General features: G+C 45.5%; 1 long non-coding RNA gene across 1 annotated transcript; it reads left to right on the top strand.

Moving 5' to 3' along the window:
• Positions 1-313: 313 nt before the first annotated feature.
• Positions 314-5,814, top strand: LOC128340349 (uncharacterized). Its single transcript, XR_008313640.1, has 3 exons — positions 314-1,428; positions 4,068-4,292; positions 4,401-5,814. It is a non-coding gene; the product is annotated as an uncharacterized LOC128340349 (long non-coding RNA).
• The last annotated feature ends 4,810 nt before the right edge of the window (positions 5,815-10,624 follow it).

Here is a 10,624-nt window from a genome sequence, read left to right as displayed (position 1 = left end):
CCCTTTTAAATTAAGGCAAAGGGCAGATTATTCCATATGGGGGTGGAATGATGGTTGGGGGGTGGGGCCTTCAGTTCCAGACATTTTTGTAATTTTCTGCCATGGAGCAAGCCACTTATAGGGATTTTGGGATGGTTTAAAAAAAAATAATAATTAAAACCCCAACAATTTGTCCAATCCACTTCAATTTAAATATACTTATTCCGCCCACCCTGCCCTACATCTCTGCTCAATACCAAAGCCCTATGGCAAGCCAATCCCTCAATGTTCAAGGTGGGGTGGAACAATCATAAAAAGGAAATCACATCATACCTCCATTACTAAAGCTGAGCTGGGCAGAGGGTCTGCAGAGAGCTCTGTTGCTGGACACTCTCTGCCTGCCTGCCTGCTTCCTTCCTCAGCTTCAAGCTTCAGGAAGGCCTGCATGGAGGCCTCTCTGGAAGCCCCACCCACCCACGGAACAGCTAAGAGGCAGGAGAGGTGGAACTCTAGCAGCATGCCTGGGAGCCTTTCAAGCTGCACACAGACACAAAAGATGGGCTCCAGCTGGGCTGCGGGGAAAGATAGGTGGCTGGGACTGGGAGAGAGAGGAGGGCAGGCTGCACTGCAGTGTGCCAAGAGCAGGGCCTGTGCCAGCGCAGGGCTCGGGGCAATTGCCCCAGTCACCCTACCATAGAGATGGCCCTGCTGGTAGCTCTACTCCTCGATTGGCCCTTCATCACTGGCCAGCTCTGGTTTATATAACCATGTTGTGGTCTCTCTTTTTCTTACTGGTCCTTTTGGCTGGTCTCTAGCCTTAGAGCCTAGAGCCAGTCCCCCAGAGGGTGGTAAGGTGTCTGTTGCCATCACAGAACATCCACTTCCCTTAGCCAGATCCAGTTGCCCCTGGTTTCTGGTTCACAGAACTCCCTTCTCCCAGGGCAGCTCTCCCCAGTCTGGCCTCTCATCATCGGTCTGGAGTCCCTTATATAGTCCCAAAATCTCATTAGTGATTTCGTGAGAGTGAGGTGGTGGGATCTTGGAGCAAGGCCCCATGGAGCCAACTCCAGATCCCACGGTATCTTGTAAGGGGCAGCCGACAAGCAGTCGGCAGCCCAGGGCAGCCAAACAGGGCTTTTGGAGCCCAGGCTTGGAGGCAGAATACCGGCCTCTGAGCAATGAAGGAGAGGCCCGTCGTCGTGTCAGGTAAGCAGCAAGGAGTCGGATGCAGCAGCAGAGCCCTGACACACCTGTGGCAGTTAGGGCATGTCTCGTGAGAACGCAGGCTGAGATCTTGCATGAGTTGCCCCTGATCCTGCGACGACTCGCCATCTTCAAGCGACAGCATGCTGTTATCCTGTGGGGGCCCGGCAGACACTGTGGCCAGGGCAAGCAGCCGCCTCCAGGGCTGCATGGCCAGGAGGGACCGAAAGCAGCCACACTGGGATGGTAGGTTTCTGAATGCTGGCCTGATCTCTTGTGGTGGCCCGCAGCCCGTCGGGGGATCCCTTACAGGCACCCGTATATTATGTTGCAGAGGGGCAATATATTTAAACAGAAACCAGAAATCAAGGAAGGAATCAGTTCCCCACATTCTGGGTAACAAACTGACTACAGAAAAATAACCATATACAGAGGTGCTTCACCCGAGTAGTGTGAAGTACAATGAGGAGGTTTGCGAGGAGAGCTGGTTTGACTCATTCTCCCTGCAGATGATCACTCGATCATTGCCAGGTGGGTGAATTGCCTGTCCAGATAAGCGGCGGCTTGACTCTGACAGTCCTGCATCCAGCCACAGCTCACCCGGCAGCTCCAGGGGTCAGGTGCAGGGAAGTGCCGCCATGCAGGGAAGCACAGTGCAATTCTGGGATTCTCCCTCTCCCCTGTGTCTACTGCGGCTGCTTGTAACCGCAGCAGACACACAACTGGGAAAATTAGGTTAACGGAGTGCTCGCTCCATTAACCTCATTTAAGAAGCTGGCTAAATAGGTGGGCTTGCCGCCGTGGAGCCACCGGGCTCATCCTCGAGCCCATTGGTTCTCATGAGTGTGCAAAACTAGGCTGGACTCCCTTAGCCCAGTTTTGCTTGCTTGTGAGAATACTAGCCTCACAGTATATCGATCATCATGTCAACACACCCAAAACTGTTGTCCATGAAAAACGTGCATGGTGTAAGTGGAGTGTACTGCATATCCATAGGGCATGATCCAGCAAAACATTTAGTTCTTATATGAGTTCCATTGATTTCACTGGAAGATACTTTCATGTCCTTAAGACCAGTAAAATCCTTGGGTCTTAAAAGTTCTTAATTTAAATTGTTACAGTAGACTCCAAGCTCCCTCTTTTTCCATTCTTGGTGGCTGTAGGCAAGAGCATGGAGACTCTTCATGTGATCATTGACATCTATGGGATAATCCATTCTATTTCTTTTTTAAATCAACATGGTAGTGTATTGTCATCAATTACCCAATATCAATGAAATGCTGCTTACTCTGAAAGAGGCCTCAGTGTTCCCAGCTTTGGACTTGTCTTTGGCCTATCATCAAATTCCTCTGCTCAAGAGTTCTCGCAAATACACAGCCTTTATTAACCTGGAGGGTCTTTTTCAATACAAAAGACTGCCCTTTGGATTAGCCTCTGTAGGTTCGGTATTTCTATAAATGCAGTTTTGGGGACTACGTAGGCTATCGCTTACCCCAATGACATTTTTGTGTATGGCAAAACCACTGAGGAGGAGGATGCTAAACTGACAGAAGTCTTAAGAAAACTCTGACAACACAGATACTATCTCTGCAGACAAATGTCAGTTTTGTACATACTCAGTGACATTCTTGGGACACACAATATCTCAAAGTGGTGTACATCTCAAAACAGACTTGGTGAAAACTATCTGGGAAGCATCAGACCCACACAAAAAGGATGCACTTTGATCATTTTTAGGACTCTGTCAGTATTACTCTAAACGTGTTAGACAATTTGCCTCAAAAGTTGCTCCATTACATCTTCTTTTTAAAAAGATTGTAGCATTTAACTGAGATGCATCCTGCAAGGCTAGTTTTCAGACTATCAAATTGGCCATTGCTGCAAGCCCTGCTCTCATTTCTTTTGACACCAACAGGCACACTATTGTAACCACTAATGTTTCTCAATATGGTTTGGGTGCTGTCTTGAATCAGCAAAAAAGGGAACAGGGAAGTTACAGTTTCCTTTGCTTCCAGAGTGCTTACTGCTTTAGAGAAGATTTTTCTGTCATTGGAAAAGAAGCTCTAACATGTTTCTGGGTGGTGAGCCACTTCAGGACTTACTTGTGGGGCATACAAATCACTTTACAATCAGACCATAAACCCCTTTCTGCTTTATTTACTGGGATCAAGTCAAGTCAAGAATAGCCAAATGGATCACCAGACTTATGGATTTTGATTTCCAGATGGGATATCTTCCAGGTCTTCAGAATACAACTGCAGATTTTTTATCTTGACCCACTTCCAGCTAAGAGGAGATCCCAGGAGGATGAATGAGTAGTAATAGCACAAATAGCTTCATCTATTCATGGAGTGATCATGTCTTCTGAATGGAAAGTGGCCCTTAGTGCTGATCAAGTGCTTACTTAACTTAAACTACATAATTAATGGATGGCCATGCAAAAACAAGGTACCTGAACATCTTCAACTATACATGCACATAGCGAGTGAGCTGTCCCTTCTCAATGAGCTAGTGCTGAGGACTGATGATTGGGTGGTGCCAACCTCCTTACAAGCAAAAGTGATCAAAACTGTCCACAAAGGTCATCTTGGCATGAGCTTGACTAAAAGGCAAATCAGAGAAAGTTTTAGGTGGCCAGGTATGAACAAACACATTGAAAATGTAATCAGGCACTGTATGGGTTGTGCTGTATGTGACAAATCACAGAAGACTTGTACCACCTCCTTGACTCCAGTAGAATATCCTGGTGGTCCCTTGGAAAAACTTGATAACCTTTTGACCTTTGACCTTTTGATAACCTTTTGACCTTTGATAACTTTTTAACCTTTTGATAACGAACCCACATAACAAAGATTTGTTTTAGTGATGGTGGATTACTATTTCAGGTGGCCAGAAGTTTCATCTGCTGGCAACATTACTACAAACCAGGTGATCCAGTTCATGGCTGCAGTTTTTGCGAGAGAAGGTCTTCCTAAAGAACTAATGACTGGCAATGGGACACAGCTTACCTCATTTGAAATGGAGTAATACCTGCATAACCACGGAATAAAACACAAGACTATTTCCTTGTACCATCCTAGAGGGAATGTCTTAGAGGAAAGAATGAGCAGGTTAGTGAAGGAAGGTTTACAACTGGATACTATACAACAACAACCCTGGAAAGAAGCAATCTGGGAAACTCTTGTTTGCTTCTCTAACTGTTCCTCATTTTACTACAGGAAAGCCACCTTTTGAACTGCTAAGAGGACACAAAGCTACCACCAAACTTACCCAATGGCAAAAACTGTTGGATCACTCTGTGGATGCACTGCAGAGATTCATGATCAGGTAAGGGAGAAGTACCAAAAATACAAATTGTATGTGCATCAGAAACATTTAAAGTGGGGGGCTTTATTCGAGTATGGCTGCCTTATAAAGTGAGAAAGGGATGTTTCCAATACTCTGGACCAAAACAAATAATTGCTATCCGAGGAGAGTTCACATTAGATGATGGAAATAAATTGAATAGAGTGAGATTTTCCAGCATGCATACTATGTGAAAAGAGAGAAGGGAGTCTGATCTTCAGAGAGGAGCGGGAGAGGACTTTGATCCTGCCTTCAGTTTTGACCGCTCATAGGAGGCTGATGAAAGTGATGGACAATCCTCTATACCAGAAAAAACACTAACAGCTGCTGTGCCAGAGAACCCAAGAACTGGGAGCAGTGTGCACAACAGGAGATCACCTGACTTCATAACTTTGTCACTTAATTTTAAATTAATTCAATTCTGGTTGTTATAAAGGGGAGAGATGTGTTGTATTCTAGTCTGTCTAGTAATAGTTTATGTTTTGTTGTTGAGAATTTTGGCCCAGTGGGGATCCTGTAGAGTGTGTGGGGGAGTCAGAAAAGGAAAAGGGAGGGAAAGGGGAAGGAGAAAATGGAGTTATTTCTCAATAAACTCTTAGTTAAATCTACATAAGATTTAGGCACGGAGGGAGGCCAGTGGCGGCCCATGCCACCACAGCCCCCCATGTCCCACCCCCTGCATCAGCATTTGATGCCAGATGCAGGGAGTGGTTAGCCATGCCCCCTGTGTCTGATGTCAGACGTGGGGGCGTGTCTGGGGTGTGAGACATGGCCCCCGAGGGGCAACAGCTTAGGTTCTTTGAACCCGTTTGCTCAATAGTGGCTCCACCCCTGATAAGACTGCTTTGTGTTTATGAGGGAAGCAGCTATAAAACATATACATAAAAAGGGCTTCTGCTAATTAAATGATGTCCCTGTTTTATTTATTTATTTATTGTTCAACTTTTATACTGTCTTTCATAATGCATCTCAAGGCAGTTTACAAAAGTTAAAATACAAAAATACGAGCCCCTGGTGGCGCAGTGGTAAAACTGCCGCCCTGTAACCAGAAGGTTACAAGTTCGATCCTGACCAGGGGCTCAAGGTTGACTCAGCCTTCCATCCTTCCGAGGTCGGTAAAATGAGTACCCAGAATGTTGGGGGCAAGATGCTAAATCATTGTAAACCGCTTAGAGAGCTCCGGCTATAGAGCAGTATATAAATGTAAGTGCTATTGCTATTGTTATTGCTAAAAGGTAAAATGCAATAAAATCCTGTAAAAGTTACATTTAAAACAGTGATTCTCAAACTTGGGTCCTCAGGTGTTATTGGACTTCAACTCCCATAATCCTCAAGCAAAGGCCACTGAGGCTGGGGATTATGGGAGTTGAAGTCCAATAACACCTGAGGACCCAAGTTTGAGAATCCCTGATTTAAAACCTTAAAATCAATTAAAGACTAAAACCATCAAACACCAAGGAACAATTAAAAAGAAACAAATGCAAGAAAGCTGCTCATGTAGAGCAATGGGATCCGCCCAATACCATCACTTCCCCACCGGGTAGCCCAAGTTTTTTACTGAGACAGAAGCAGGGGCGTAACGAGACTGGAGTGGGCCCAGAGACAAAATTTTAAAATGGGCCCCTCGCTGATACACACTCACTCACTTCACATGTGACTTGCCTCTGGGGGGCCCCTCAAGAAGTGGGGGCCCCCAGGCAGCCGCCTCCCCTTGCCTGATGGTAGTTATGCCCCTGGACAGAAGGATGCAAGCGCATCCTTCTACCCCATTCTTCAGTCATGTGCATGCTTGGGTTGCCTGCAACCTGAGCGTGCAAAAAACTGGGTGGCAAGAGCACCTGGCAGCAGGGGAATCTCCCAATGCATCGTGCTTCTGGCACATTGCATTGTGGGATACCAGAGGACTTCTTCCTCTGGCTTCTGGCTCTGCCGCTCGCCACAGCACCAATCATGTGTCGGGCGAGCAGCAGAGCTTAGAATGGCAGGGAGATCGTGTGCCCCCTTCCTTCATGAGGTCATGAGAATGACCTCATTCCATTTCTTAAACTACATGTGAAGAGTACAGAAGTTAGGCATGGCCTGCAGACTAAACCCTGCGTAGTATCTTATAACAGTTCATAAACTCTTTAGTTGTGTTCTTGTGAACATAGCTTCAGTGTTCCATGCTGATTCCAGGCATTACTCAAGCCACACTTAAACTCAGCCCCCAGTCAGTTGTCTGAATATACTTTTGGGGAAAGCTTATACATACTGACCACCTAGTGGCAATCAACACAAAGCACTCCACATAGTGGATATAAGACTCAAAGCAAACAGAACATAGTTAAACCCTCTGCAAATGTGTCTGATGCAGCTGGTGGAATCTTTATCTTAATTACTGTATGTCTCCCTTTTTCCAGTAACAGTCTTTAACAAACTAAGGAGCTTCTGCTTTTGTTAAGACTTCATCTTCAAAATAACAATAACACAAATTGGTTTCCTAAAATATGTTCCTTTATTTTATTTTTTTCCTGATACTAGAATCAGGCTGCTAATAAGGAGGCAAAGTGATATATATTTGTGTGTATACGTGTCCGTGCACACGCTGAGAGCCATAATGAGTAGGTAGTTGCCAGGCAACTCCATTAAATCTCATTTCCCCCTCTTACTACAAGCACCAGATAAAACTGCCAACATACTTTGGTCCTTCTTGGGAGTGTTGTTTTCCAGGATAAGGGAAATTAGGAATATGGAGAGAGAGAGAGAGAGAGAGAGAGAGAGAGAGAGAGAGAGAGACCACATTATGTTGTTTAGTAAACTATGGTCAACTAAACCTAATAATAGCTAATAGGTGCAGATGTACTTATAAAGGCATGAAGTTCCCCTGCTTCAGTGGTTTTCACAATCATTTTTGCAGAAGGAGTTGTTCGGCATATACATCGCTTGCTCCCTTTGCTGAAATAAACAGGCACTCTGGAAGATCCATGAATGCAGTAGAGTGCACACAAAACTGGGGACTGGGCTGGATGACTTTAATTCTGTATCCCATTACATGGACTTAAATTAACATTGATTTGAATGGGGTGTGTGTGTGTGTAGTGTGCACACTTTCTGTGTGTGTGTGTGTGTTTGTGTGTGTGTGTGTGTATGAATGACAAAACAGATCACATTAAAACTTTTTAATCAGATGTTGAAGCAGCACATAATTGTGATTTAAATGAACACTGCAAACCAATTTCACAATTGAAAGAATACTGAGAATCGTAGAATTCATAGCTGAAAGCTCATACACACACAATGTGCAGAACATTCTGAGCTTGGAACGGGCCGTTCTGAGCTTGGAACAGAACACCCTTCAAAATATTCCCCCTTTCCTCTATAGCCACCTGTGTCCCCTAGAAATATGCCCCAGAAGGTTGTGGGATCCTTGGGGACAGTTTCAGGAGGCTCAGGGGGCTGCAGAGAGAAGAGAGGATTTGCCAAAAATCACTCATCCCCATATGCAACTCTTCATTTGGATATAGGCCACTAGTTGAGGCAATCAGCAGCTGCCACCATTCAACAATTTGGGAGCAAGGGGCCTCCTCCTTTGGCATTGACCCTGGCCGATGTTAGACTATGCTGATTGACATTTATTTCTCCCAATACATTACCTTATTTGTAAAACTGAATCTTTTTTCATGCTTTCATCCTCCCTTTTCTCCAGTTTCCATGTTATTTCTTGTATGCATTTCTGAGCTTTCAGAGACTATTGATATATATTTTTATACATTTCTCAGTATGTTTCTGTAGTTATTGTTTAGCTGATGGAGGCATTTTTTAAAGTTTCATTCAATTTTCTGTGCTGGTATCGGTGCTGCTATACTAGCCTTGTCCTTCATTTCTAATCATTAGTGTTTAATGTGGAAAAGGCTCACATGTGCACTAGTGGAGCTGGCTGCCTCTTTAAGTGGCATGGAGGCATAAAAGCTGGCACATCCAGATGAAGAACCCTTCTAGACTGAACCAGAGGCCCATCTGTTTCAGAATTCTGTTTCCACCAGCTAGATGTTTCTGAGAAGCTCTCAAGCAGGGCATGGAATCTATATTCCTCCCCCATTGTCTGCTCCCAGCATCGGTCACTCATAAGTCTGAACAAGGATGTCTCATCTGGCTATCCTACTAATCGCCACTGATAACCCTGTCTTCACATGAATTGCTTGCTTGAAAAACAGACGTTGTTGATTGCCTTTCCTGCTGCCCTTCTGCTGCAACTGTCCCACACCATGTTAGAGAGGAGGAAGCGAGAGGGATATTTATATACTGCCCAAACTCATGTCTCTGGATGGATTACAAAACATTAGAACAATTTAAAACAATAACAAAGTCTATAAATCTAATTAAAAGGCTGGATGAATTTATTGTTATATCTAAATTGCTTTAAGAGGATGTAAATTTGGTGTAGCAACCCATTTAGAGTTTTAGAAAGGTTTATACTGCAGTCATTGGCAAGAGGGCTTGGTGGGAGAAAAGTGGAGTCTGCTTACAATTAAAAAATCATTCCCAAAGGACTGTCATATGGTTCATGCAGGTAGAAGACACTCTGGTCTCACCATATCAGAGTGAAGAGCACACACAGAGCTCCACTAGCTCAGCCGTCCATTGAAATTGCCAAATGGATTAATTTGCAGCAGGGAGCTTGTTAAGAGAGAGAGGGAGGGGGAGCAGGGAGGGAGGAGAGAGAGAGAGAGAGAGAGAGAGAGAGAGAGAGAGAGAGAGAGAGAGAGAGAGGAGAGAGAGAGAGAGAGAGAGAGAGAGAGAGATGCCTCAGATTCCCATGGAACAAATGTATGTGTTCATTCATTCATCTTCCCATTGATTCACTGAGGAGGCTAGATTATTTGGTTGGTGTCTGTGGTATTTAATTCATCCACGCAGTTGAGTACATTTTATCCACAGGGGTGAGGGAGGGGCATCTAAGGGGTTTTGCCTAAGAGCACACAGGAGTATCAGGAGGCTTGCAATTAGAATTGGAGTGGACCCTGAGACAAAAAGTGAAGATGGCCCCTGGCTCCCACCCTGAGGGGGAGAGCACAGAGCAAGCTGTTACACAGCCAGTGCCCCCCCCCCGATCCCTCAGGGACCCAGGGGCATCCCCCACCCATTGTTAAATTGTAGCTATTCCCCTGGCACTGTGGAATGCCAGCATTAGGGATGTGCTGGGGCTACTGTGGTGTTGCAGAGATGGGAAGTTGCACAATGACCTAAAAGAGATTGTGGGCACTCACAACACATCAGAGGTGGGAAGTTGAGCAATGATCTAAAACAGCAAGCGGCACTTCCACAATAGTACTGCAGGGTGCTGTGTGCTGTTTTAGGTCACTGCTCAGCTTCCCACCTCTGCAACACCTATGGGGTTGCCTTTCATGTTGCACAGCAGCCTCAGAGAGTCCCCAACTCCAACATTCTGCAGCACAGAGTGTCGGCCCCTTTTTGTGGTCCGAAAGGTCTGTGAAAAACAGTGGATTGGAACGACCAGTGGTGAGATGGTGGTGATGACACCAAGGTTGCACATTCCTAAAGACTTCAAAGCACTTGCGGGGGACGGGATGTGTTGACTCAACTTCTATGCCCACAGAGAACAAGACAGGATGCTGCAAGCCACTCTTGGTCCCTGCCAGACAATTAAGCTGATAGGTACCATTGTGAAACTAGAGTGGACGACGTAATCTGTATAAATGGTTTCCTACTGTCAACATCCCTCCAGCATCTAACATTCAGCCCTTCCATATTATTATAAAGTTATATTCAGATATTCAAACAAAACCAGAACATTCTGTGAAGCTATTCACACGTGCAGCCCCAGCTCAGTTTTGCCTGCCCGTGTGTACCACTGGGAATGGGCCCAACTCCACTGGCGCCTCGACGGCAAATTCACCTCTGGAGCCACCTTTCTAAACAAGGTTAGATGGGCAAGCACTCTCCTAACCCCATTTTCCTGATGGTCTGCCAGCCCCATCAGGGCTAATAGACTGCGGGGCTTCCAGTCGACTAACATAAGAACAGCCTTGCTGGGTCAGTCTCAAGGCCCATCTAGTCCAGCATCCTGTTGCACACAATGGCCCACCAGATGCCGCTG

Source organism: Hemicordylus capensis, chromosome 1 (assembly GCF_027244095.1).
Source record: "Hemicordylus capensis ecotype Gifberg chromosome 1, rHemCap1.1.pri, whole genome shotgun sequence".
In the NCBI taxonomy this organism is placed as follows: domain Eukaryota; kingdom Metazoa; phylum Chordata; class Lepidosauria; order Squamata; family Cordylidae; genus Hemicordylus; species Hemicordylus capensis.
This window is presented reverse-complemented; position numbering and strand designations above follow the sequence as displayed.